Source organism: Nicotiana attenuata, unplaced genomic scaffold (assembly GCF_001879085.1).
Source record: "Nicotiana attenuata strain UT unplaced genomic scaffold, NIATTr2, whole genome shotgun sequence".
NCBI lineage: Eukaryota > Viridiplantae > Streptophyta > Magnoliopsida > Solanales > Solanaceae > Nicotiana > Nicotiana attenuata.
Window position 1 is genome coordinate 33,859 of NW_017674317.1, and position 27,956 is coordinate 61,814.

Here is a 27,956-nt window from a genome sequence, read left to right on the forward strand (position 1 = left end):
AAAGCCACAAATAGTTACAACATTGTTTGAGAGCTAGTGCTCCCTAATGTATAGTTACCAATGCCTTGACCTACACAATTGTTTACCCTTGCATTAGGGACAAATACAGTTCCTACGATGTCTGCCCACAGTGCTTTGTTTGCAAACACTGGAGGAACTGTCAAAACTTCTATCATATCAAAAGCCTTTTTCTCTTCTCCTTCCTTTGCGAGGAGGTCCGCCACCTGATTTTGTTCCCTGAATTCATGCTCCAGTGCTGGATTCCCCAGCTGCTCCATCAAGGACCTGCACTCATGAATAATAGAGTTAAAATGCAAATTACCTTCCTTTATCAATCTGATAACCTATTCAGAGTCAGTGGAGATTATAAGTGGTGTTAGCTTGTGCTGGAGTGCTAGCGTTAGCCCTTGCTAAAGGGCCTGGATTTCAGCCTCAAGGGCTGTGGTATGGGGTAGGCCTCTCATGTAGTCCATAACCCAGTCGCCCCTGCTATTCCTTACAACCCCCCTCCCCCCCCCCCAATTCTCCCTACTCGTGATATTGGGCATGCTGCCCCATCAATGTTGAGTTTGTATATGCTATTAAGGGGTGGCGTCCATTTGATATGGATCTTATGAGTATCAGTCTTAACCTTATGATTCACCGCGACATAAGAGTATTCTGTGGCTCTAGCAATGGTCTGTTTGACTGGGACATTATTCTTTTTGTTTTCAAAAGGGTTGTTGTTCCTAGTTATCCATAGCCCCAAAAGCAGAATGATAGTAGTGATTTCCAGGTGATAGCACTGTTGAAATGCATGTTCTTGATTCTGTGCCAAGTGTCTTCCCATTGTGTCATTGAGAAATTAAGGTGTGTTTGGGACGATTCATTGGTACATTTCATAGTTAGAGAGTTCCAAAATGTCTTAGCATTAGTGCATTCGAAGAAGATGTTAACCTATGTACAAATCATATTGTCAAATACTACAGGGGCTACATGCCACGACCCAAAACCACGTGACCGGTACCCTGCACGCTACCCGACTCGAACGAACTAAACCATATGATGCACCCAAATCATATGTATGAAACTAATTTAACTGCAGAAGCTATTTGCAAATCATATACATTTTCAAGTTAAATAATAAAATATTTTTTTCCAATTCAAAATCACACATGATGTGTTTCATGATAATAATGACATCAATTGCGACAAATATCTTTTTACATATGTCTTGCACCATCCCGTTATTATAACTCATCATAACTATCTGTGGAGCCTCTATACCAAGAATAGAACTCAACGTTTGGGTCAATGCCCGACTAATATAAAATCAAAAAAAAATAAAAAAATAAAAAGACAACATGATAGCTACCACGAAATAGGAGTAATGCCTCACTATATACTTTGGGAAAAGAGTCATCCTAGCCATGTCTACATGCCACGTATCATACCTCTCATCCTGAAACATGTAAAGTAAGAGGAGCCCTGAAGAGGGGCCCCTGAGGGCTGAGTACACCACCACATTACTCAATAAGTGTCATAGACTCTCTCTAACTCAAATTCCTTGGATAAGATTTTACAAAAACTATGCAACCAATATTTGATATAAAGTGATAAATAATGCTCCTTATCATTTCAAATGAAAAGACAAGTGAAGTATAAACTATGATGTAAATTCTTAGAACATTTATATCAATCCAAGATTTTGAATAAAAATCATACAAAACCATTCCAATTTCATTAAGTCATTGAAATCACTTTCGGCTCCTTAGGCCTAAACATAAGAAAGTTCTCTTTCTCTTTCACCGGGAGTACTATACCGATACCGATATAATAAATAACCAGTAGGTGATCATCCTAACAACAAGTATTTCATCCTACTTGTCTGAGCGGCTTCACGTAGTGCCGTATGAGTTGACTTAATCACATTACTTTAAATAATGATCATTTTCCCTCTCAATGGGGACTTTATCCCACAAATCTAGGTTTAGCCTTGGAATGCGTCCCTGCACCGGCACATGTAGTTTCATGGTAACGAACCTCATATTCTAACCAATCTCGGTCGTCTCCAATAGTAACTCCAGAACATTTGAATATCAAAAATAGATTCATAGCATAATTGCCTCAAAGAATCTATTTTTTCAAATCATGATTTTCATAGTCAATCCAAACCATTTGAACAAAATCAAATGAATAACCTTTTTCATGTTAAAGCCTTTATCAATTAACATCGATCTAAAGATACAACAAGTGCTTCCTTTGTTGAAATTTCAAAAGACAAACTTTTTCATGAAAACATATATTTAGCACTCAAAATTACATGACACTTCATAAGCAACAATTTAGAAACACATGATGACAGCTTTCTCGCTTGTCCCTACAAGTACGAAGGCACATTTTGTAATGACCCGACTGGTCGTTTTACGTTATAGAATCCCGTTCTCCTAAATAAGACTTCCCGTACTTGCTTTTACTGATTTATGACTTACGGGGATGGTTGGTTCGGGATTCGGGAGAATTTGGGTTGAAATCGTAACACTTGGTTCCTTAAGGTTGGCTTAAAATACCAAGTTTGACTTCGGTTAATATTTTTAGTAAAGGACCTCGGAATCGGGATTTGAAGGTTCCAACAGTTTCGTATGACAATTTCGGACTTGGGCGTATGTCCGGATCGGGTTTTGGATGACCCGGGAGCGTTTTGGCACCTAATAGTGAAAGTTGATTCTTTAAGGATTTCAAAGTTCTTTAAATTTGGTTTGGAGTGGGTTTTTGTGATATCGAGGTCCGAATGGAATTCCCAAACCGGGAATAATTCCATAATGTCATTTAAGACTTGAACGCAAAATTTGGTATTATTCCGAATAGTATAAGTATGTTTCGGCACATTGGAAGTAGATTGAAGAACTTGAAGTTCATAAGTTTGATTCAATTGGTTTTTGAGTGTGATTCTTAGTTTTAATGTTGTTTCGGGCAATCCGAGGGTTCGAGCGAGTCTGTTTTATGATTTCAAACTTGTCGGTATGTTCGGGCGGGGCCCCAGGGTCCCCTAGCTCGAACTAAGTATTTGAGAAGGAGCTGAAGCTTCAGTTGCTGTCATAACCGCACCTGCGGTTGGCCAGCCGCAGGTGCGACGGAAGCATCGCAGATGCGACCCAAGGAGGGGAGCCCAAGTTCCGCAGATGCGGCTCCTCTCCCGCAGAAGCGGTACCGCAGGAGTGGTCATCAGGATGCGGCCCCAGCTGGCTCGGCCCATTTTCGCAGAAGCGAGACCGCAGGTGCGGAAATCGCTGGAGGGAGCGGCCTTCATTTAATACGGGAGTTTGTCATTTTTTACTCATTTCACTCCATTCTTGGGCGATTTGGGAGCTTCTAAAAGGGAGATTTCAACCTAGCTTTGTGAGGTAAGTAATTTCTACTTAATGTGAGTTTAATACATAGTTTATGGGTAGATTACAACATGTAAATTAGTGTAAATTATGGGTTTAGACTAAAACCTAGGGTTTTGATAAAAATGAGATTTAACCACGAAATTTTTATGGAATGTAGTAGATATCATATATTCTTGATCCTAAGGTTATGGGTAACAACTTTCTTCAAAAATTTCCGGGATCCGGGATCCGGGCACGTGGACCCGGGGATGAGTTTTAAGAACCTTGAATCTAGAGTTGGGAAATTACAATAATAGTTAGAATATGAACTCTTGAGCATATATTGACTAGTTCTTACCCCATTTGAATAGTTTTGGATCGTTCGGCTCTGATTTGAGGCTTGGAGCGCATTCTTGAATTTGGAAGTAAGCTTTGGGGCAAGGTAAGTCTCCTTTCTAACCTTGTAAGAGGGAATTATCCCCATAAGCAAAATAATTGAATATGTGTCTATAATTATGGGGGCTACGTATGCACGAGGTGATGAGAGTCCGTGCGTAACTACTATTATGCTTAAGTCCGGGTAGTCTAGGACCCAAAAGCATGCTTTACTTGCTGTACTTGTAACTTTATTATCAATTTAAATTGCTTAAGTCATATCGAACTTGGCAAATGAATTTTTTTTAAAAAAAGTTAAACATCATTTTCTTGACCTTTAAAGAGAAGTCGGCATCTTTGGGTAATTGCTTTCCTGATGAATTCTTGATTGACTGTTTGTATGTTTATTCGTATTTGGCCGCGACGCATGTATGATTCACTAGCGGGGTAATGATGCATCTATGGTTCGCGCCGTTCGACCCTCCGACAGTGCACACTTTATTAATATGTTGGATCGGGCTGTACGACCTCGACATTATTTGCTCATGTTATTTGCTTGGTACTTTTTGTGATTTGAACTGCTTTGAATGCCTTGAAACATAAATTGTTAACTGAAATGACGGAAACTGATATTATATTTATCAAAGAACCTGTCACTTTCTGTTATTAATTGTTATCTATTCATGACATCCATGCTTAGCGTCACACTTAATTATATTATTTCGACCCTAGTAAGTGCCAAGTCGACCACTCGTCACTACTTCTTCGAGGTTAGACTAGATACTTACTGGGTATATATTGTTTATGTACTCATACTACGCTTCTGTACTTAATTGTACAGGATCTGAGGCAGGTGCATCTAGCTACCCGTCCGGCGCGCGTTCCTGATACTTGACCGAGATTCCACGGTGAGCTGCCCCTTCTGAGCCGTTCAACAGCATGCCGGAGTATCTCTTTTGTTTATTACTGTCTATTCTATTTCAGGCAGTAGGATAGTTATATTTTGTACATTCTACTAGTTTGCCACACACTCGTGACGCTAGATCCTGGCACACATATTAGTAGACTATTATTCTGAGTTGTAAGATTATATTCATGATTTCCTCTGTTGGTTCTTGCATTGGTTTCCTGGTAAATTCATTAATTACTAAATGCTTAAATTTAAGTAAATTTTGTGGTTGGAAATTCTTAAATAAAAATGGAAATCACTAGGTTGTTCACGGTTGGCTTGTCTAATGGCAGCGCTGGATGCCGTCACGTCCTGACATGGAATTGGGTCATGACAATATGGTATCAGAGCACTAGGTTTGCATAGGTCTCACAAGTTATGGGCAAACCTAATAGAGCCTTGCGGATCGGTACGGAGACGTCTGTACTTATCATCAAGAGGCTATAGGGCGTTAGGAAACTATTCTTTATTCTTCTTCTATCGTGTAGTTGATGGTATACTAAATTTCTTTCTTCTATTCTCTCAGAGATGGTGAGGACGCGTACTACTGATGTTCCAGACCCGAAAGGAGCTGCTCCCCCCATTGCTAAAGGCCGAGGTAGAGGCCGGGGGAGGGCACCGGTCCGAGGTAGGGGACGAGGGCGTCCCAGAGCTGCCCCAGTTGCACCACCAGCGGATCAGCAGCGAATCCTATTGTTGAGGAGCAGGGTGAGGTGCTCGCAGCAGAGCCTGTCCCGGCGGATTTCATGACAGCGCCAGGCTTTCAGGAGGTCATGGGCCGTTTGCTGCAGTTCATGGATTCTATGACCCAGGTTGGTTTATTTCCAGCAAACCCACCCACATCTCAGGCGGCATGGGGAGCACAGACCCCTACTGCTCAGGCTCCTGGGCATGCAGCCACAGTGTATCAGACTCTGGGCACCCTACCCGCGGATGGGGCCTAGCCAGTTGCAGTAGTGGCACCTGAGCCTTGACTAGCTGCAAACGGTGATACACAGAAGTTATTGGACAAATGGACTAGTCTAAGCCCTCCTATCTTCGGAGGTGAGAGTCATGAGGATGCCTAGGATTTCATTGATAGGTGTAGGGACAGACTGCACAACATGAGGATATTGGAGTCGCATGGGGTTGAGTTTACTACTTTCCAGCTGGAGGGCAGGGCCCGTAGATGGTGGCAGTCTTATGTTCTTGGCAGACCAGTGGGTTCCCCTCCCATTACTTGGAGCCAGTTCACACAGCTCTTCTTGGATAGGTATATTCCGCCCTCCGAGAGGGAAGAGTTGCGGTATCAGTTTGAGCAGCTTGAGCAGGGTCAGATGTTAGTGACCGACTATAAGGCGAGGTTTTCTGAGTTGTCTCGCCATGCACTTATGATACTTCCTACTGATGCAGAGAGAGTGCGGAGGTTTGTTGCAGGGTTGCAATCTGGTATTAGGGCCAACATATACCGAGAGGTCGAGATGGGGACTCCTTATCAGCTGGCAGTGGAGATTGCTCGGAGGATTGAGGGCTACCATCTGAGAGGTGGAGAGCAGATGTAGCAGGACAAGAGGGCTCGATTCTCTGGAGAGTTTAGAGGTGCCCCGGCTAGGGGCAGAGGTCAGTTTGGGAGGGGCCAGCCCAGCAGGCCCCCATATTCGGCACCCCTACCACCTCCTCGAGGTGCTCCAGTGATGCCTTATTTCAGTGCGATGCCGGAGAGTTCTTACCACCCACCAGCTATTCAGGGTTCCTCCGGCGGGTATTCAGGTCATCAGGGTTCTTCCAATGCTTATTTCAGTTCCATGCCAGAGAGTTCATACATCCTACCAGCCATTCAGGGTTCCTCTAGTGGGTATTCAGGCCATCAGGGCCAGACTTCAGGGCAGCAGTCTATGGTGCCGAGAGGTTGTTACGAGTGTGGAGATCCGGGTCACAATAAGAGGACCTACCCCAGACTTTGGGGCAAAGCAGTGTAGTAGGGTCAGCAGCCCATGATTTTAGCACCGACTGTCCAGCCACCCAGAGGCGGAGGACATACTGGTAGGGGTCGTCCTAGAGGTGGAGGCCAGGCATGGGAAGGTTAGCCAGCTACTGTTCAGACAGGTGGAGGCTAGCCAGCCAGCACTCCAGCCAGATTCTATGCTTTTCTGGCCAGACCAGATGCATTGGCTCAGATGCCGTTAACACAGGTATTATTTCCATCTGCAGTAGGGATGCTTCAGTACTATTTGACCCAGGGTCTAGCTATTCATATGTATCATCTCTGTTTGCTCATTTCCTGGTTATTCCTCGTGAGTCTTTGGGTACTCCTGTTTATGTATCCACTCCTGTGGGCGATTCTGTGGTAGTGGATCGGATCTATCGGTCCTGTGTGGTCATATTCTATGGTTTCGAGACTAGAGAGGATTTCCTGTTACTTGATATGACCGACTTTGAGGTCATCCTGGGCATGGACTAGTTATCCCCATATCACGCCATACTAGATTGGTATGCCAAGACTGTTACTTTAGCAATGCCAGAGTTGCCGAGGTTGGAGTGGAAGGGTTCCTCAGTTAGTACATCTAGTCGGGTTATTTCTTTTCTGAAGGCTCGACATATGGCCGAGAAGGGTTGTTTGGCTTATCTAGCTTATGTTCGAAACACCACCGTAGAGTCTCTGACAATTGATTCAGTTCTAGTAGTCTGGAAGTTCGCCGATGTGTTTCCTTCTGACCTTCTAGGCATGCCCCTCAATCGTGATATTGATTTCTGTATTGATTTGGCTCCAGGTACCCAACCTATATCTATCCCACCGTACCGTATGGCTCCGAAAGAGTTGAAGGAATTAAAGGAGCAACTTGATGAGTTAGTAACAAAGGGGTTTGTGAGACCGAGTGTGTCACCTTGGGGTGCACTAGTGTTATTTGTGGAGAAGAAGGATGGGACTATGCGGATGTGCATTGATTACCGCTAGTTGAATAAGGTTAACATCAAGAACAAGTACCCGTTTCCGCGCATTGATGATTTGTTTGACCAGTTGCAGGGTGCTAGGGTGTTCTCTAAGATCGACTTGAGATCAGGGTATCATCAGCTGAAGATTCGGGACTCAAATGTCCCGAAGACTGCTTTCCGTACTAGATATGGCCATTATGAGTTTCTGGTAATCTCCTTCGGCTTGACTAATGCCCCAGTGGCGTTTATGGATTTGATGAACAGGGTGTTCAGGCCTTATATTGATCCTTTTGTTATTGTCTTCATTGATGACATCTTCATCTACTCACGTAGCCTGGGGAAGCACGAGCAACATTTGATAGTAGTGCTTCAGACATTGCGAGAGCAGAAGCTATATGCTAAGTTCTCCAAGTGTGAGTTTTGGCTAGAGACAGTAGCATTCTTGGGGCATGTTGTATGAGGAGAGGGTATTAAGGTGGATCCCAAGAAGATTGAGGCAGTTCAGAGTTGGCCACGTCCCACTTCAGTGACTGAGATCAGCAGTTTCCTGGGGTTAGCAGGTTATTATTGCTGATTTGTACAGGGCTTTTCATCCATTGCAACACCTTTGACTAGATTGACCCAGAAGGGTGCTCCTTTCCGTTGGTCCGATGTTGTGAGGTGAGCTTTCAGAAGCTCAAGACGGCCTTGACTATAGCACTGATTCTAGTGTTGCCATCCGGTTCGGGGATGTATACGGTATATTTGTGACGCTTCATGCGTAGGCTTGGGTTGTGTATTCATGTAGGAAAGGCGAGTTATTGTATATGCTTTACGTCAGCTGAAGATTCATGAGAAGAATTACCCTGTGCACGATCTATAGTTAGCCATGATTGTTCATGCTTTTAAGATATGGAGGCATTATCTGTATGGGGTGTCATGTGAGGTTTATACTGATCATCTCAGCTTACAGCATTTTTTCAAGCAGAGGGCTCTCAATTTGAGGCAGCATAGATGGCTTGAGTTACTGAAGGATTATGACATCACCATTCTTTATCATCCGGGCAAGGCAAATATGGTCGCGGATGCCTTAAGCAGGAAAGGAGAGAGTGTGGGTAGCTTGGCATTCATTTCAGCAGAGCAAAGGCCACTAGCTTTGGACATTCAATCCTTGGCTAACAGACTTGTGCGGTTGGATATTTCAGAGCCTAGTCGAGTTCTTGCGTGTGTTGTTGCCTAGTCTTCACTATTGGGGCAGATCAAGATTCGACAGTTTGATGATCCGCATTTGGCAGTTCTCAGAGAGACGGTACTATAGGGTAGTGCCAAGGAGGTTTCTATCAGCGAGGATAGTGTTTTGCGACTCCAGGGTCGTCTATGTGTCCCTAATGTCGATGGCTTGAGGGAGAGGATTCTAGAGGAGGAAAACAGTTCACAGTATTCTATTCATCCAGGTGCTACGAAGCTTTATCGTGGCCTAAGGCAGCATTATTGGTGGCGGCGGATGAAGAAAGACATAGTTGAATATGTGGCTAGGTGCTTGAATTGCCAGCTGGTTAAGTATGAACACCAGACGCCAGGTGGCTTACTTCAACTGATGCCTATACCTGAGTGGAAATGGGAACGCGTTACTATGGACTTCGTAGTTGGGTTTCCGCGGACCTTGCGGAAGTTTGATGCAATTTAGGTCATTGTCGACAGGTTGACCAAGTCGGCACACTTCATTCCAGTTATGACTACCTATACTTCAGAGGGGTTGGCTCAGATTTATATTCGAGAGATATTTCGGTTGCATGGTATGCCTGTTTCCATCATATCAGATAGAGGCCCTCAGTTCACTTCCCATTTGTGGAGAGCTGTATAGAGTGAGTTGGGGACCCGTGTGGAGCTCAGCATAGCATTTCATCCACAGACCGACGGGCAATCGGAGCGGACAGTACAGATTCTGGAGGACATGCTTAGAGCATGTGTGATTGACTTTGGAGGGCAGTGGGATCAGTTCTTGCCTTTGGCCGAGTTTGCTTACAACAACAGTTATCAGTCCAACATCGAGATGGCTCCATTTGAGGCTTTATATGGTCGGTGATGTCGTTCTCCTATCGGGTGGTTTGAACTTGGTAAGGCTAAGTTATATGGTACAGATTTGGTGAAAGATGCCTTGGAAAAGGTAAAGTTGATCCAGGAGCGACTTCGCACAACACAGTCCAGACAGAAGAGTTATGCGGATCAGAAGGCGCGGGATGTATCATTCATGGTTGGCGAGAAGGTTCTCTTGAAAGTCTCGCCGATGAAGGGTATTATGAGATTCGGAAAGAAGGGCAAGTTGAGCCCCAGGTTTATAGGCCCGTTTGAGGTGTTGAGGCGAGTTGGGGAGGTTACTTATGAGCTTGCTTTACCCCCCAGCCTATCACGAGTTCATCCAATTTTTCACGTGTCTATGTCTAGAGGTACCACGCCGACTTGTCACATGTGTTAGACTTCAGCACTATTCAGCTAGATGAGAGCTTGGGTTATGAAGAGGAGCCAATTGCTATTGTTGATAGACAGGATCGCCAGTTGAGGTCCAAGAGGATTTCTACAGTAAAGGTTCAGTGGAGGGACCAACTAGTCGAGGAGGTGACCTGGGAGTCTGAGGAGAACATGTGGAGCAGATATCCACACTTATATAGCACTTCAGGTATGAATCTAAACCCGTTCGAGGATTAGCGTTTGTTTAAGAGGTGGAGAATGTAACGACCCGACGGGTCGTTTTGCTTTCTACAACCTCGTTCCCCTAAATAACACTTCCCATACTTGCTTTTACTGATTTGTGACTTGCGGGGATGGTTGGTTCGGGATTCGGGAGAGTTTGGGTTGAAATCGGAGCACTTGGTTCCTTAAAGTTGGCTTAAAATGCCAAGTTTGACTTTGATCAAAATTTTTAGGAAACGACCTCGGAATCGAGATTTGAAGGTTCCGACAGGTTCGTATGATGATTTCAGACTTAGGCGTATATCCGGATCGGGTTTTGGATGACCCGGGAGCGTTTTGGCGCCTAATAGTGAAAGTTGATTCTTTAAGGATTTCAAAGTTCTTTAAATTTGATTTGGAGCGGGTTTTTGTGATATCAAGGTCCGAACGGAATTTCGAGATCGGGAATAGTTCCATAATGTCATTTAAGACTTGCACGCAAAAATTGGTATCATTCCGAGTAGTATAAGTACATTTCGGCACATTGGAAGTAGATTGAAGAACTTCAAGTTCATAAGTTTGATTCAATTGGTTTTTTGGTGTGATTCTTAGTTTTAATGTTGTTTCGGGAGTTTCGAGGGTTTGAGCGAGTCCGTTTTATGATTTCAAACTTGTCGGTGTGTTCGGGCGGGGCCCCCGGGCCCTGAGCGTCAAACGGACGAGGCTCAAATTAAGTTGAAAATTTGAGAAGGAGATGATGCTCCAATTGCTGTCATAACCGCACCTGCGGTTGGCCAGCCGCTGGTGCGAGCTCGCAGGTACGGCGGAAGCATCGCAGATGTGGCCCAAGGAGAGGAGCCCAAGTTCCACAGATGCGGCTCCTCTCCTGCAGAAGCGGAACCGCAGGAGTGGTCATAAGTCCGCAGATGCGGCCCCAGCTGGCCCGTCCCATTTTTGCAGAAACGGACATTAGTCTGTAGAGGCGAGACCGCAGATGCGGTCAAAGCACCGCAGGTGCGGAAATTGCCGAAGGAAACGACCTTCATTCAATACGGGAATTTGTCATGTTTGACTCATTTCACTCCATTCTTGGGCGATTTGGGAGCTTCAAAAGGGGAGATTTCAACCCAGCTATCTGAGGTAAGTAATTTCTACATAGTGTGTGTTCAATGCATAGTTTATGGGTAGATTACAACATGTAAATTAGTGGAAATAATGGGTTTAGAGTAAAACCTAGGGTTTTGATAAAAATGATATTTAACCACGAAATTTGTTATGGAATGTAGTAGAGATCAGATATTCTTGATCCTAAGGTTATGGGTAACAACTTTCTTTGAAAATTTTCGGGATCCGGGCATGTGGGTCCGGGGATGAGTTTTAGGAATCTTGCATCTAGGTTGGGAAATTACTTTAATAGTTAGAATATGAACTCTTGAGCATATATTGACTAGTTCGTACCCCATTTGAATAGTTTTGGATCGTTCGCCTGCGATTTGAGGCTTTGAGCGCATTCTTGAATTTGGAAGTAAGCTTTGGGGAAAGGTAAGTCTCCTCTCTGACCTTGTAAGAGGGAATTATTCCCATAGGCAAAATAATTGAATATGTGTATCTAATTGGGGGGGGGGGGGGCTACGTACGCACGAGGTGACGAGAGTCCGTGCGTAGCTACTATTATGCTTAAGTCCGGGTAGTCTAGGACCCAAAAGCATGCTTTACTTGCCATACTTGTAACTTTATTGTCAATTTAAATTGCTTAAATCATATCGAACTTGGCAAATGAATTTAAAAAAAAAGAAACATCATTTTCTTGACCGTTAAGTCGACATTTCTTTGGGTAATTGCTTTCCTGATGAATTCTTGATTGACTGTTTGATATGTTTATTCGTATTTGACCGTGTCGCATGTATGATTAACGAGCGGGGTAATAGATGCATCTATGGTTCGCGCCGTTTGACACTCCGGCAGTGCACACTTCATTATTATGTTGGATCGGGCCGTACGACCTTGGCATTATTTGCTTGGTACTTTTTGTGATTTGAACTGCTTTGAATACCTTGAAATATAAATTGTGAACCAAAATGACGGAAACTGATATTATATTTATGAAAGAACCTATCACTTCATGTTATTACTTGTTATCTATTCATGACATCCATGCTTAGCGTCACACTTAATTATATTATTTCAACCCTAGTAAGTGTCAAGTAGACCCCTCGTCACTACTTCTTCGAGGTTAGACTGGATACTTACTGGGTACATATTATTTATGTACTCATACTACGCTTCTGTACTTAATTGTACAGGATTTGAGGCAGGTGCATCTAGCTACCCGTCTGGCGCGCGTTCCTGATACTTGACCGAGATTCCACGGTGAGCTGCCCCATCTAAGCTGTTCAGCAGCATGCCGGAGTCTCTCTTTTATTTATTACTGTCTATTCTATTTCAGGCAACAGGATAGTTATATTTTGTACATTCTACTAGTTGCCCACGCACTTGTGACACTAGATCCTGACACACACATTAGTAGACTATTATTCTGGGTTGTAAAATTATATTCATGATTTCCTCTGGTGGTTCTTCCATTGATTGCCTGGTAAATTTATTAAGTACTAAATGCTTAACTTTAAGTAAAATTTGTGGTTGGAAATTCTTAAATAAAAATGGAAATCACTAGGTTGTTCACGATTGGCTTGTCTAGCGGCGGTGCTGGACGCCATCACGTCGTGACATGGAATTGGGTCGTGTCACATTTACTAATAATACAATGTATCGACTTAAGACATACTTTTAAAGAGAATCCTCAAGAAGAGTAAGTCTTAATCAACTTACCTCAACCTTCAAGCTCTAAATAATACTACATTGCCCCAATTGATTAAAATACTCACATATTCATAAATATCTATTAGGCTTCATAATTCGGCAACAAGCCTTCAACCATTATAAATTATTCAATACGTCCACCAATTGGCCTATTCAATTTTATTGTTGTCATTAAATACTCATTTGAAGTAATTAATGATACTATATTATTTACTCGACATCACCAAGTCACTATTCATTATCTAATATAAAATTCTAGGTTCAAGAACATCCAATTCATGAAATGGTGTTGTATCTTATCCAGACCCTATCCAATTCATTCATCAATTAAGTTATGTAGTCTATTGGAATCGCGAAACACAAAACAATTCCATTTATATCAATTCATTAAAATACATCGTCTTCTTTATCCAAAATGGCATTCTCAAGACCTAGTCTTAAGATTCATACAGTATCCGTTAAAAAGTCAAAATAAACTTATAAACATGCTATCCATACTCCAATATGTCATATATGTGAAGCTCAAGCAAAGGAAATACCTCTTGAAGAAAGAATCTCACTTTTCTCTTTTAAGTGTTCTTGAAGATTCAACCCATTTCTGTAATGACCCGGCCGGTCGTTTCATGAGTTATAGCCCCGTTTCCCCCATTTCAGCTTCCTTATGTGTTCCTCAACTGTATTCCATCGTATCGTGTTTGTTGGTTCGAGTTCGGAGTGGTTTCGGTGTGGAATGAGACACTTAGTCTCCTATTTAGAAGTTTAAGTTGGAAAAGTCAACCGGATATTGACTTATGTGTGAACGATCTAGGATGTGAATTCTGATGGTTTGGTTAGCTCCGTTAGATGATTTTGGACTTGGGTGCGCATCCGGAATGTGATTTTGAGGTCCGTGGTAGAATTAGTCTTGAATTGGCGAAATTGGAAATTTGGTGATTCTCGATCGGTAGTGGAAATTTTGATATCGAGGTTGGAATAGAATTTTGGAAGTTAGAATAGGTCCGTAGTGTCATTTCTGATGTGTGTGCAAAATTTCAGGTCATTCGGACGAGGTTTGATAGGTTTCGGCATCGTCTGCGGAATTCGAAAGTTTAGAAGTTCTTAGGCTTGAATCCGAGGGTGATTTGGCGCTTTGATGTTGTTTTGAGTGTTCCGAAGGTTCGACTAAGTTTGTATGTTGATATATGACTTGTTGGTATGTTTGGTAGAGGTCCTGAGGGCCTCGGGTTGATTTCGGGTGGTTGACGGATCAAGGATGGGATTTGAGGAAATGCTGAAGATTTCATTCAGCTATCATAGTCGCACCCGCGGAGTGGAGACCGCAGGTGCGGGCCCGCAGAAGCGAAGAAAGGGCCGAAGAAGCGGCCAAGGCTAAGGAAGGGTAGGTCCGCAGGCGCGGAAGGTGGAGCGCACCTGCGAGACCGCAGGTGCGGGGAATGGACCGCAGAAGCGGGAGCTGGGCGGATAAGTGTAATCCGCAGGTGCGGCGCTTGGACCGCAGGTGTGGTCACGCAGATGCAAGAATTTGGGCCGCAGGTACGAGATGCTTGGGCAGAAGGTATATAAAGAAACCCTTCGCAAAATTTGGGTTATCTTTTACCATTTTTATCCGGACTTGGAGCTTTTTGGGGAGTTTTGAAAAGGGAATCAAGGGGATTTTCATTGAGGTAAGTTACTTTGGCTCAATACTCGTGATTATGGCAATTTTCAGTTGTTTAAGCATGTAATTAATAGAAATTAGGGAAGAAATTGAGGAGATTAGGGCTTGGTAATTGGAGAGTTTGATTTGGGGTAGGGGCCATTTGAAGTCGGATTTTGATGAATTTGGTATAGATAGACTCGTGAGTGAAAGAGGTTTCTAGTTTTGTGATTTTTGTCGGATTCCAAAACGTGGGCCGGGTTTGGGTGAATTTCGGGATTTTGGTCTAAATTGATAGTTTTTCGTATGAAATTGGTTCCTTGGCCTATATTCATTGCATTGTATTGCTTTTGGTTAGATTCAGGACATTTGGAGGCCGATTCCAAAGCAAGGGCATTGCGCAGTAGGGATTTGACCGGTTTGAGGTAAGTAATGATTGTAAATCTAGTCTTGAGGGTATGAAACCCCGGATTTCACATCGTTTTACTACTTGACGCACATGCTAGGTGAGGGACGTGTGGGTGTGCACCTTTGGGAATTGTGACTTGATCCGTCACGTAGCAACTATTAAGTTGTGTATTTGACTGAAACTATATGATACTTATGTTTTAGAAAGAATTCCTATAAATTTGGGCTGAATGCCATTTTTGGGCCTCGTGCCAAAGCTGTTTGGACCCTTGGGGGCCTTTTCTTATTATCCTCTCACTGTTTTGATTGAAAATCTATACTTAGTCATGCTATGTTTACTGATTTCATAACTCAGTCTTTATTACACCGTTTTGATGCATATAAAATGTTATTTTGGGCTGAGCAGCCTGATTTTTACTGATAGCCCAAGTGGCTTGAGAGGTTTATGACTGAGTGAGGCCGAGGGCCTGTTTTTGAGAGGATATTATGGGATCGAGCTGCGCGCCAAAGCATGTTGTTACTGACTTGTGATATGAGAGGCCGAGGGCCTGATTGATTTATGCCATGAGGTGGCTTGTAATAGCGCTTGGACTATAGGAGCCCCTCCGGAGTGTGCACACCCCCAGTGAGCGCGGGTACCCTTAGTGAGTGATATGAGATATGACCGAGGGGTTGTATACGAGTGACTGTGAGGTTTGCTCGAGGGGCTGATTCTGGGTGATGTTATGCCCAAGGGGCTGTTTATGATTCATGCTGCCCGAGGGGCTGTTTATTATTTTCATTACTTTTACTCTCTTTTGAATTGAGCCTCTCTTGAAACTGTTGAAAAGTATCTTCAAATGATTTTTACCGAAAACTAGATTTTTTTAAACGAGGTGATTTGACTCACATACTGATTTGAAAGCATGTTGTACTTATGGAGATTTCATGATGTGGACTTTATGTGTTTTCTACTACTGAGTCTTTATTTACCTTTATTGCTTACTGAGTTGGCGTACTCACACTACTCCCTTCACCTTGTGTGTAGATTCAGGGGTTGCTGGACGTACTAGCGAGTGTTGATTTCATCCCTCGTGGACCTGTTAGAGTTAGCAAGGTAGCTGCATGGCGATCGCAGCCTTGCTATTCTCCCTCCAATCTTCCTATAGATGTTATTAGTTGGTTTTCAGACTGTATTAGTCTTAGCATTTTTGGACAGTTTTAGTAGATGCTCATGACTGGTGACACCCCGATGTCGGGCTTTTCTTTGCGCACTTTGTTATTCAGACTTATCTTTTGAAGTTTTATTAATTAAATAGCTTAAAGAAATTTTTAAATTGAATTATTGGGTTGTTTTGGTAAAAGAGTCGGCTTGCCTAGTTTCACGATAGGCGCCATCACGACATGGTAGACTTAGGTCGTGACAAGTTGGTATTAGAGCCTAGGTTACATATGTCTCACGGGTCATGAGCGGGTTTAGTAGAGTCTTGCGGATCGGTACGGAGACGTCTGTACTTATCTTCGAGAGGCTGTAGAACCTTTAGGAAAACTTCACATTCTTGAATTCTTGTCGTGTGAATCTATTGATTCTGGTAACTAAACTTCTGTTATTCTATTCTCTCACAGATGGGAGGACACGTGCTACCGATCAGGACGGACGACCACCAGTACCATCAGTTGGGACTGTGAACACCTAATTTTTTGCACTATTTTGACACCTCCTAAAGTTATTAGTATTTTTGTTATTTTAATTGTTTTTCTCAAAATTTGTGTCTTTAATTGCATATTTTTATCATCAAAATATCAAAAAATAATAGTTCTTCCTTCATTTGTGCATTTTAGGAATCGATCAACTTTTCAATTGGTGAATCAATCTAGTTAATTGATCATTTGAATAAGTTATTTAATTAATTTATTTGTTTGTGTAAATTTAGTTTAATAAGTAGGATTAAGAAAGAAATTTGGCCACATTTGAAAGAAAAAGTGGCCAAGAGTGCAAGATAAAGGGCTTGCATTGAAAGGATTTAAAACTACGTAGTTTTGCCTCAAAACTTCGTCGTTTCATTAAGTGAATCAAGATTTAAATCTTGGCCACCCATCTTGACTTGATCCAACGGTCCTAGTTTGATCTTCATCCTAGGTATTTAAAGATGAGAGGTCGAGGTCACGGTCGAGGCCGTCGTAGGGGCAGGGGTGTAGCTCGCACAGCAGCTAGGGCAGCACCTGCAGATCCACCAGCCGCCCCAGTTCATGATCAGGTCCTAGTTGTGGATGCTCCAGCGGGACCAGCCCATGCACCAGCCGTGCCTATTTTTACCCTAGGTCTTCAGGAGACCTTAGCTCAGATATTGACCGTGTGCACCAGTCTTGCTCAGGCGGTCGCTGTTTTTACTACAGCAGCTACATCCCAGGCCGGGGGAGGAACTCAGACTCCTGCCGCCCGTACACCCGAGTAGAATGTTCAGGGACTATAGACACCGGAGGCACCACCAGCCTAGCCGGTTGCATCTGCTCAAGATTATGTGGTACTAGTCATGCCTGATGACGAGCAGCGTAGATTAGAGAGGTTTCATAGACTTCAACCTCCGACTTTTAGTGGTACAGAGGGCGAGGATGCACAGGGTTTCTTGGACAAGTGTTAGAGGATTCTTTGTACAATGGGTATTCTGGAGACCAGTGGGGTCTCGTTCACTACTTTTCAGTTCTCTGGAGCTGCCTTTACTTGGTGGGAGGCTTATGAGAGGCGTAGGCCTGTTGGTGCAGCGCCCCTTACCTGGCAGCAGTTCTTCGTTCTCTTTCTGGAGAGAAGTATGTGCCGTAGTCTTGCAAAGAGGAGCTGCGCAGACAGTTCGAGCAGTTACGCCATGATGATATGACTGTGATACAGTATGAGGTGAGGTTCTCTAAGTTAGCCCGTCATGCTATCTGGTTGGTTCCCACAAACAGGGAGAGGATCAGGAGGTTCGTAGATGGCCTTTCGTATCAGTTGCGGATTCTTATGACCAGAGAGAGGAAATCTGGTGCTTCTTTTGAGGAGGTTTTTAACATTGCTCGGGACATAGAGTTGATTCGCCATCAGGAGCGAGTAGAGAGGGAGGCTAAGAGGCCTCATGGATCCGGTAGTTTTGGTGGTGCTCCTCATGGGGGTCAGTTTCAGCACGGCAGAGGCCGTCCATTCAGATATGCTCAGTCAGCTCGCCCAGTTTACCGTGGGGCATCATCGAGCCATGGTTCTCACAGTTTTCATCAGGGTCATTCATCACTTAGTGCCCTCCCAGCCCAGTTCGTCCCGTGCTCTATCAGTTTAGGGCTCCTCCATGCCAGGTTCTTCTACCAATCATCCAGGTGCTAGAGGTTCCCTTCAGTCCCCGCCACCAGCACCAGGGGGTTATTAAGAGTGTAGGAAATTGGGACATATATGGAGGCAGTGTCCTCGTCGTCATGGGGTCTGCCTCAATAGAGGAGTCAGCCATAGACTTTAGCACCAATTACTTCACTACCCGCCCTGTCAGCTAGGGGTGGAGGACAGTCAGCTAGGGGTCGCCCTAGAGGGGGAGGTCGATCAGGTGGTCGTCAGGCTCATTTCTATGCACTCCCAGCCAGACCAGATGCTATTGCTTCAGATACTGTGATCACAGGTATTGTCTTAGTCTGCCACAGGGATGCCTCTATATTATTTGACCTTGGTTCCACTTTTTCATATGTGTCGTCATATTTTGATCATTTTTTATACGCCCCGCGAGTCTCTTGTTGCATCTGTTCATGTATCTACTCTGGTGGGCGATACTATTGTTATAGACCGCGTAAATCGGTCTTGTGGGTGACTATTGGGGGTTTGGAGACCCGAATGGACCTTTTGCTACTTAGTATGGTTGATTTTGATGTGATATCGGGCATGGATTGGTTGTCTCCATGTCGTGCTATTTTGGACTGTCACTCTAAGACGGCCACCTTGGCTATGCCGGGGGTACCACGGATTGAGTGGCGAGGTTCGTCAGATTATGTTCCCAATAGAGTGATTTCATTTTTGAAGGCCCAGAGGATGGTTGGGAAGGGTTATATTTCTTATTTGTCTTTTGTTAGGGATGTCAGTGCAGAGAATCCTTCCATTGATTCAGTTCCGGTAGTGAGGGACTTTCCGGATCTATTTCCTACAGACATGCCGGGCATGCCACCGGACAGGGATATTGACTTCAGTATTGATTTAGTGCCGGGCACCCAGCCCATTTCTATTCCATCGTATCGTATTGCACCGGATGAGTTAAAGGAATTGAAGGAGCAGCTTTAGGAACTACTTGATAAGGGGTTTATTCGGCCTAGTGTGTCGTCTTGGGGTGCGCCTATTCTATTTGTGAAGAAGAAGGACGACACGATGAGGATGTGCATTGACTACAGGCAGTTGAACAAAGTCACAATCAAGAACAAGTATCCTTTGCCTTGTATTGATGATTTATTTGACCAGCTTCAGGGAGAGAGGGTGTTCTCCAAGATTGACCTCAGGTCAGAGTATCACCAGTTGAAGATCAGGGACTCGGACATTCTTAAGACAACTTTCAAGACCCGATATGGTCATTATGAGTTCCTTGTGATGTCTTTTAGGCTAACCAATGCCCCAGTAGCGTTCATGCATTTGATGAACAACATGTTTCGGCCTTATCTCGGCTCGTTTGTTATTGTTTTCATTGATGATATTCTAGGGTACACACGTAGTCAGGAGGAGCACATTGAGCATTTGAGAGTTTTATTGCAGCAGTTGAAGGAGGAGAAGCTTTATGCAAAGTTCAGTGGCGTTCTTGGGGAACGTGGTGTCTAGTGAGGGAATTTAGGTTGATCCGAAGAAGACAAAGGCGGTTCAGAGTTGGCCCAGACAGTCCTCAGCCATAGAGATTCGTAGCTTTCTTGGTTTGGCAGGATATTACCCTCGGTTCGTTCAGGGTTTTTCATCTATTGCATCACCCTTGACCAAATTGACCCAAAAGGGTGCTCCTTTCAGGTGGTCGGATGAGTGCGAGACGAGTTTTCAGAAGCTCAAGACTGCCTTGACCACAACTCCAGTGTTAGTTTTGCCATCAGCTTCTGGTTCTTACAGGGTATATTGTGATGCTTCTCGGGTCGGCATTGGGTGTGTGTTGATGCAGGAGGGTAGAGTGATTGCTTATGCTTCTCGTTAGTTGAAGCCCTATGAGAAGAACTACCCTGTTCATGATTTGGAGTTAGCTGCCATTGTCCACACGTTGAAGATTTGGAGGCATTATCTCTATGGTGTGTCTTGTGAGGTGTTTACCGATCATCGTAGCCTCTAGCACTTGTTCAAATAGAATGATCTCAATTTGAGGCAACTGAGATGGTTGGAGATGTTAAAGGACTATGATATCACTATTTTGTACCATCCGGGAAAGGCCGATGTGGTGGCCGATGCCTTGAGTAGGAAGGCTGTGAGTATGGGCAGTCTTGCATTTATTCCTGTAGGGGAGAGACCCCTTGTAGTTGATGTTCAGGCCTTGGCCAACCGATTTTTGAGGTTGGATATTTCAGAGCCTAGTTGGATCTTAGCTTGTGTGGTTTCTCGATCTTCCTTGTTTGATTGTATCAAAGAGCGCTAGTATGATGATCCTCAATTGCTTGTCCTCAAGGACAGAGTTCAGCACGGCGATGCCAGAGATGTGACTATTGGTGATGACGGGTTGTTGAGGATGCAAGGCTGGGTATGTGTGCCCAATGTAGATGGGCTTCGGGAGTTGATTCATGAGGAGGCCTATAGTTTGCGGTATTCCATCCATCCGGGTGTCGCGAAGATGTACCAATATTTGAAACAACACTATTGGTGGAGGAGAATGAAAAAGGATATAGTGGGGCTTGTAACTCGGTGTCTTAGCTGTCAGCAGGTGAAATATGAGCATCAGGGATTGGGTGGCTTGCTTCAGCAGATAGATATTCCAGAGTGGAAGTGGGAGCGGATCACCATGGATTTTGTAGATGGACTCCCACAGACTTTGAGGAAGTTTGATGCTATTTGGGTGATTGTGGATCGGCTGACCAAGTTCGCGCACTTCATTCCGGTGTGTACTACATATTCTTCAAAGCGGTTAGCTGAGATTTATATCCGAGAGATTGTTCGCCTGCATGGTGTCCCGGTTTCTGTCATTTCTGATAGAGGTACTCAGTTTACATCGTAGTTTTGGAGGGCTGTGCAGCGAGAGTTGGGTACTCAGGTTGAGTTGAGCACAGCTTTTCACCCTCAGACGGACGGGCAGTCCGAGCGCACTATTCAGATATTGGAGGACATGTTACGCGCTTGTGTCATTGATTTTGGGGGTTCATGGGACCAGTTTCTACCGCTCGCGGAGTTTGCTTACAACAACAGTTATCAGTCGAGTATTCAAATGGCTCCATATGAGGCTTTATATGGGAGGCGATGTAGATCTCCAGTAGGTTGGTTTGAGCCGGGCGAGGCTAGGATTTTGGGTACAGACTTGGTTCAGGATGCTTTGGACAAGGTGAAAGTGATTCAGGAGCAGCTTCATACAGCTCAGTCAAGACAAAGTAGTTATGCTGGCAGGAAGGTTCGTGATGTGTCTTACATGGTTGGGGAGAAGGTTCTACTGATGGTTTCACCCATGAAGGGTGTTATGAGATTTGGAAAGAAGGGCAAGCTGAGCCCTCGGTTCATTGGGCCTTTTAAGGTGCTTCGGAGGATTGAGGAGGTGGCTTATGAGCTTTCTTTGCCACCTAGCTTGTCGGGTGTGCATCCGGTATTTTATGTTTCTATGCTCCGGAAGTATGTCGGCGATCCGTCTCATGTTTTGGATTTCAGCACGGTTCAGTTAGATGATGATTTGACTTATGATGTGGCGCTAGTGGCTATTTTGGAGCGGCAGGTCCGAAAGTTGAGATCAAAGGATATAGCTTCAGTGAAAGTGCAGTGGAGAGGTCGGCCCGTGGAGAAGGCTACTTGGGAGACCGAGCAGGAGATGCAGAGCAGATATCCGCATCTATTTGAGGCTTCAGGTATGTTTCTGACTCATTCGAGGATGAACGTTTGTTTAAGAGGGGGAGGATGTAACGACCCGGCCGGTCGTTTCATGAGTTATAGCCCTGTTTCCCCCATTTCTGCTTCATTATGTGTTCCTCAGCTGTATTTCATCATATCGTGTAGGTTGGTTCGGGTTCAGAGTAGTTTCGGTGTGGAATGAGAAACTTAGTCTCCTATTTGGAAGTTTAAGCTGGAAAAGTCAATCGGATGTTGACTTATGTGTAAACAATCTTGGATGTGAATTTTGATGGATTGGTTAGCTCTGTTAGGTGATTTTGGACTTGGGAGCGCGTCCGGAATGTGGTTTTGAGGTATGTGGTAGAATTAGGCTTGAATTGGTGAAATTGGAAATTTTGCGATTCTCAGTCGGTAGTGGAATTTTCGATATCGGGGTCGGAATAGAATTTAGAAAGTTGGAGTAGGTTGGTAGTGTCATTTTTGACGTGTGTGCAAAATTTCAGGTCATTCGAACGAGGTTTGATTGGTTTCGGCATCATTTGCTGAATTCGAAAGTTTAGAAGTTCTTAGGCTTGAATCTGAGGGTGATTTGGTGTTTTGATGTTGTTTTGAGTGTTCCGAAGGTTCGACTAAGTTTGTATGTTGATATATGACTTGCTGGTATGTTTGGTAGAGGTCCCGAGGGCCTCGGGTTGATTTCGGGTGGTTGATGGATCAAGGATGGGATTTGAGGAAATGCTGAAGATTTCATTCAGCTATCATAACCGTACCTGCGGAGTGGGGACCGCAGGTGCCGGCCCGCAGAAGCGAAGAAAGGGCCGCAGAAGCGGCCAAGGCTAAGGAAGGGCAGGACCGCATGTGCGGAAGGTGGAGCGCACCTGCTAGACCGCAGGTGCGGGGAATGGACCGCAGAAGCGGGAGCTGGGCGGATAAGTGAAATCTACAGGTGCGGTGCTTGGACCGCAGGTGCGGTCACGCACATGCGAGAATTTGGGCCGCAGGTGCATGATGCCTGGGCAGAAGGTATATAAAGAAACCCTTCGCGAAATTTGGGTTATCTTCCACCATTTTTATTCGGACTTGGAGCTCTTTGGGGAGTTTTAAAGAGGGAATCAAGGGAGTTTTCATTGAGGTAAGTTACTCGAGCTCAATACTCGTGATTATGGCAATTTCCAGTTGTTTAAGCATGTAATTAGTAGAAATTAGGGATGAAATTGAGGGGATTAGGGCTTGGTAATTGGAGTGTTTGATTTGAGGATTTGAGGGTCCATTTGATGTCAGATTTTGATGAATTTGGTATGGATAGACTTGTGAATGAAAGGGGTTTCTAGTTTTGTGATTTTTGTCGGATTCCGAGACGTGGGCTCGGGGGCCGGGTTTGGGTGAATTTTGGGATTTTGGTCTAAATTGATAGTTTTTCGTATGGTATTGTTTCCTTGGCCTATATTGATTGCATTGTATTGCTTTTGGTTAGATTCGGGACGTTTGAAGGCTGATTCCAGAGGCAAGGGCGTCGCTGAGTAGGGATTTGACCGATTTAAGGTAAGTAATGATTGTAAATCTAGTCCTGAGTGTATGAAAACCCGGATTTCACATCGTTTTACTACTTTGAGGTGACGCACATGCTAGGTGACGGGCGTGTGGGCGTGCACCGTTGGAAATTCTGACTTGGTCCGTCTCGTAGCAACTATTAAGCTGCATATTTGACTGAAACTATATGATACTTATGTGTTTTAGAAAGAATTCCTATAAATTTGGGTTGAATGCCATATTTGGGCCTCGTGCCAAAGCTGTTTGGACCCTTAGCGGCCTTTTCTTATTATCCTCTCACTGTTTTGATTGAAAATCTATACTCAGTCATGCTATATTTATAGATTTCATAACTCAGTCTTTATTACACCATTTTGATGCATATAAAATATTATTTTGAGCTGAGCACCCTGATTTTTACTGAGAGCCCGAGTGGCTCGAGAGGTTTATGACTGAGTGAGGCCGAGGGCCTGTTTTTCTGAGGATATTATAGGATCGAGCTGCGCGCCGCAGCATGTTGTTACTGACTTGTGATATGAGAGGCCGAGGGCCGTATTGATTTATGCCACGAGGTGGCTTGTTATAGCGCTTGGGCTATAGGAGCCCCTCCGGAGTGTGCACACCCCTAGTGAGCGCGGGTACCCTGAGTGAGTGATATGAGATATGGTCGAGGGGCTGTATACGAGTGACTGTGAGGTTTGCCCGAAGGGCTGATTCTGAGTGATGTTATGCCCAAGGGGCTGTTTATGATTCATGTTGCCCGAGGGGCTGTATACGAGCGATGTTTTGCCCAAGGGGCTGTTTATGATTTTCATTACTTTTACTCTCTTTTGCATTGAGCCTCACTTGAAACTGTTTAAAAGTATCTTCAAATGATTTTTACCGAAAACTGAATTTTTTTAAACAAGATGATTTGACTCACATACTGATTTAAAAGCATGTTGTACTTATGGAGATTTCATGATGTGGACTTTATGTGTTTTCTACTACTCAGAAATCTCCATAATATGAAACCCTATTATCTGTAAGAAAATTGAGAGTCAAGCTGGGTTATATACTATTATAAATATATAGGGAGAGAGGGCATTTTAGCTATTTCGTGTGTGATGTTGTGAAATTATGACTCTTTCTGTTTCAAAAAGATTGTCCTAGCTTAACTTGGCATAAAATTTAATAAAGAAGGGAAGACTTTTGAGATATGTGCTTTTAAATAATCCATAGGGTATAAAACTTTTGAAACTTATGGTTTTAAATCTTCCATAACATTTGTGTATCTATAAATGCTTCCTATTAAGGAAATATTGAAAGGTGCCAATCTTTTTGAAAGAGACTAATAAATAAAGAGTCCCCCTAAAATCTCCCTAAACTATTATGTTTTTGTCAGTTTTCTATTTAAACTATTCAGTGTCCCCAAAACCCCCCTGAACTATATTGCCTTTCATATAAAAACCCTCATTGCATTCTTAGAGGTGCGTGTAGTACACGCTCCTAATTATTAAAAAAACGTGCCATGTAGCACTACACGTGGCTATTCAACTCAGCCTAAAACCGCCTAAACTATCACCATTTTGTCAGTTACCTACTTAACCTATCTGGTGTCCCCAAAATCCCCCCCCCCCCTCCCCCGAACTATATTGCCCTATATATTAAAACCCCATGTTGCGCCTGTCTAACTATATTAACTTATGATTTTTAAAGATTTTTTATACAGTTTACTCAAGATGTATTACTCTGGGATGATTGATTAATTTTATGAGTTTTGGCGTAAATAATATTAATGCACTGTGTTAATTTTAGGTTTACTTGTGATTGTGCTTTATGCTAAACTCCAATTGAATAAGTCATTTATATTCACTTTGTAGCACAGAAAAATATAAATAAACGCATATAGTGTTTCTTAAAATCATCTTATCTTACATAAAAAAGATTACACAAAATAAAATTTCGCAAATAAAAAATCAGTTGACCAACACATACAATTACATTCTCTAGTTCCATATTATATAAAGAAGGTTCAAGATATTCAACTTTATTCTCAACAAGGTGTTGAGTTTAATAAGAATATTTAAATTGGTATTCTTTCAACAATATGTGTAAGAAACGAAAGAAGACTAAAACAAGAAAGAGAATAAATCATTTCAGAGGAAACAAGAGAGGAAGAAATTTTTCCAGAGGAAACCCATATGGCGAACTGAAGAAAAAAGGTTCAAAAATGAAGAAGAAGGTGAAAAATAAAGAAGAAATATGAAAAAAATGGAAAAATGGTTAAAAAATGAGGAAGAAAGGTGGATATAACTGAAATATGGAGAATATTTATTGAAAAGAATAAATGTGAAAGAGGGTTAGGCTAATTAGCCATTATTTTCTGTCCTATGAGCCATTTTGATGGCTTTTCTCAGTTGTCACGCGCTCCCAAGCGAGTGTTTGCACACGTTATGCCAGGTCAGCGACGAGGGGGTTTTAATACGAAGGACAATATAATTCAGGGGGTTTTGGGGGACACCGAATAGTTTAAGTAGGAAACTGAGTAAAATATGTTATAGTTTAAGGGGGTTTTAGGGTATTAACTCATAAATAAACAGTGCCAATCTTTTTAAAACAGGGAGAATAAGAAATTTATGAGATTCTGAATATATTATTCTTTATTATTTTAGATCTTTTCAAATTGGTATTAGAGTGAAGTTTTTCATTCTTTTTACTTCTCTCTGAATTTTTCTCATTTATCCACAGTACATTAAGGACAAAATTTGATGTTATAAGTAACTTCAAATCTCCCCGCTAGAAAAGTTAGTTCGAAGATTGCAATACACGATGCTAATCAATCCAATAATCAAGTGTGCTTGTCTCACCAATTGCAACAACCATTTAAGATATATTTTCTTTCCACAAGAGTACACGTTTCACCAAAATAGTTTTGATCATCAACATAGTTATTATTGTATTAGCCATTTTATTTTTCGAATAATGTCATGATATTTATAGGTTTATTTACAAATATTAAAGTGGCTATTTTATTTCTATGCCTTTGCTACCTCAAGGTCAATAAGCCTTCATCAAAGATATTTGGGATAGATGTTTTATTTATTAGGGTGATTTTACTTTGGGGTTCTTTCTATCGCCATACATGTTTTATTGAAACACATGATGAAGTATGTCCAGCAAAATCAAGCCAAACCTTTCCAACTGCTCCATTGAACTCTTGGGGTCGATTTGGTATGAGGTATAAGAAGGTATAATGTTGGTATAAAAATTTAATACCATCTTAATATTTTGTTTGGTTAACAAACTTGGTATAAGTTATTCTAGGATTAAAATTAGTACCTGAATAACTTATACCTTGCAAAGGGTGGGCGTAATTAGTGCCGGGATAACTTATACCTTCTTCTTAAGAAATTATGCAATTGTCATTTTTAATACAACATACCAAACAATGGATAAGAAACAATACCAGGTTTTCAACTATCTTTACCATTGAAGTACATAGAAAATAATTGACTCCCTTATGAACCTTTTCAAATAAATATTTTGTTTCTCTTTAATTAGATAAGTTATAATAGGAAGTTGGATATTAAAGAGGTTCTGTTGCTTTTTCTTTCTAAAGACACATATATTCATCACATCCTTTCCTTCTTTTGCTTGTTGGTTGCTCAGTAATCTCCACTGATATGATCCCTTTGTGATAATATATAACTCCTTCTTCAAAGCCTCAAAAGTCTTGCCAACCTTTCCAACTGCTCCATTGCATTCTATTGTACATAAACAGACCATAGTACAAGTCCAAGCTATCACTAGCAGTATTGATAGGAGTCATTGGCACCATCTTACACCCTTCGTTCTCAAATATATCAAGAAACCTATCAACCCTTGCCTTTCTTGACTCGCCGTTTTGCCTATACGAACTATATCAAACACAAAGGCTAAATTCTTCCAAGCACTGGTTTTACTACTGTCTGGTCCAAACATGGAATGAGTGCAAAGTATATCAAAATGGGCCGGAAAAACTTGAAGAAAAATGTTCTTTGGAAATTCGTTGATGGATAAAACATCAACGAATTATGTATTCCTCTTAAGGCTGTCAATTGGGAGTGATCTTAAGATATATTCTGTGGAAATAATTGAAGTACAAAGGATATTGATATCTGGGTGTTGATCACAGAGATCATGTGAATCTTGAAAAAAAGAAATACCCAAAGAATGTGCAATATGTGAGTAATCAGTGCGCGAGTGAGCAAACACAAGGTGGCCTTGACGAACAAAGGCTTTAGCAAGAAATTGACCAAAGTTGCCAAATCCCACTATGGCTATTTTGAGTCTTGTTGACTGAGCATATTGATTTGTTACTAATGCTCCGTAACA

At 42.8% G+C, this 27,956-nt stretch overlaps 1 pseudogene; it reads right to left on the reverse strand.

The window, feature by feature from the left end:
- Positions 1–14: 14 nt before the first annotated feature.
- Positions 15–27,956, reverse strand: LOC109218399 (annotated as a pseudogene).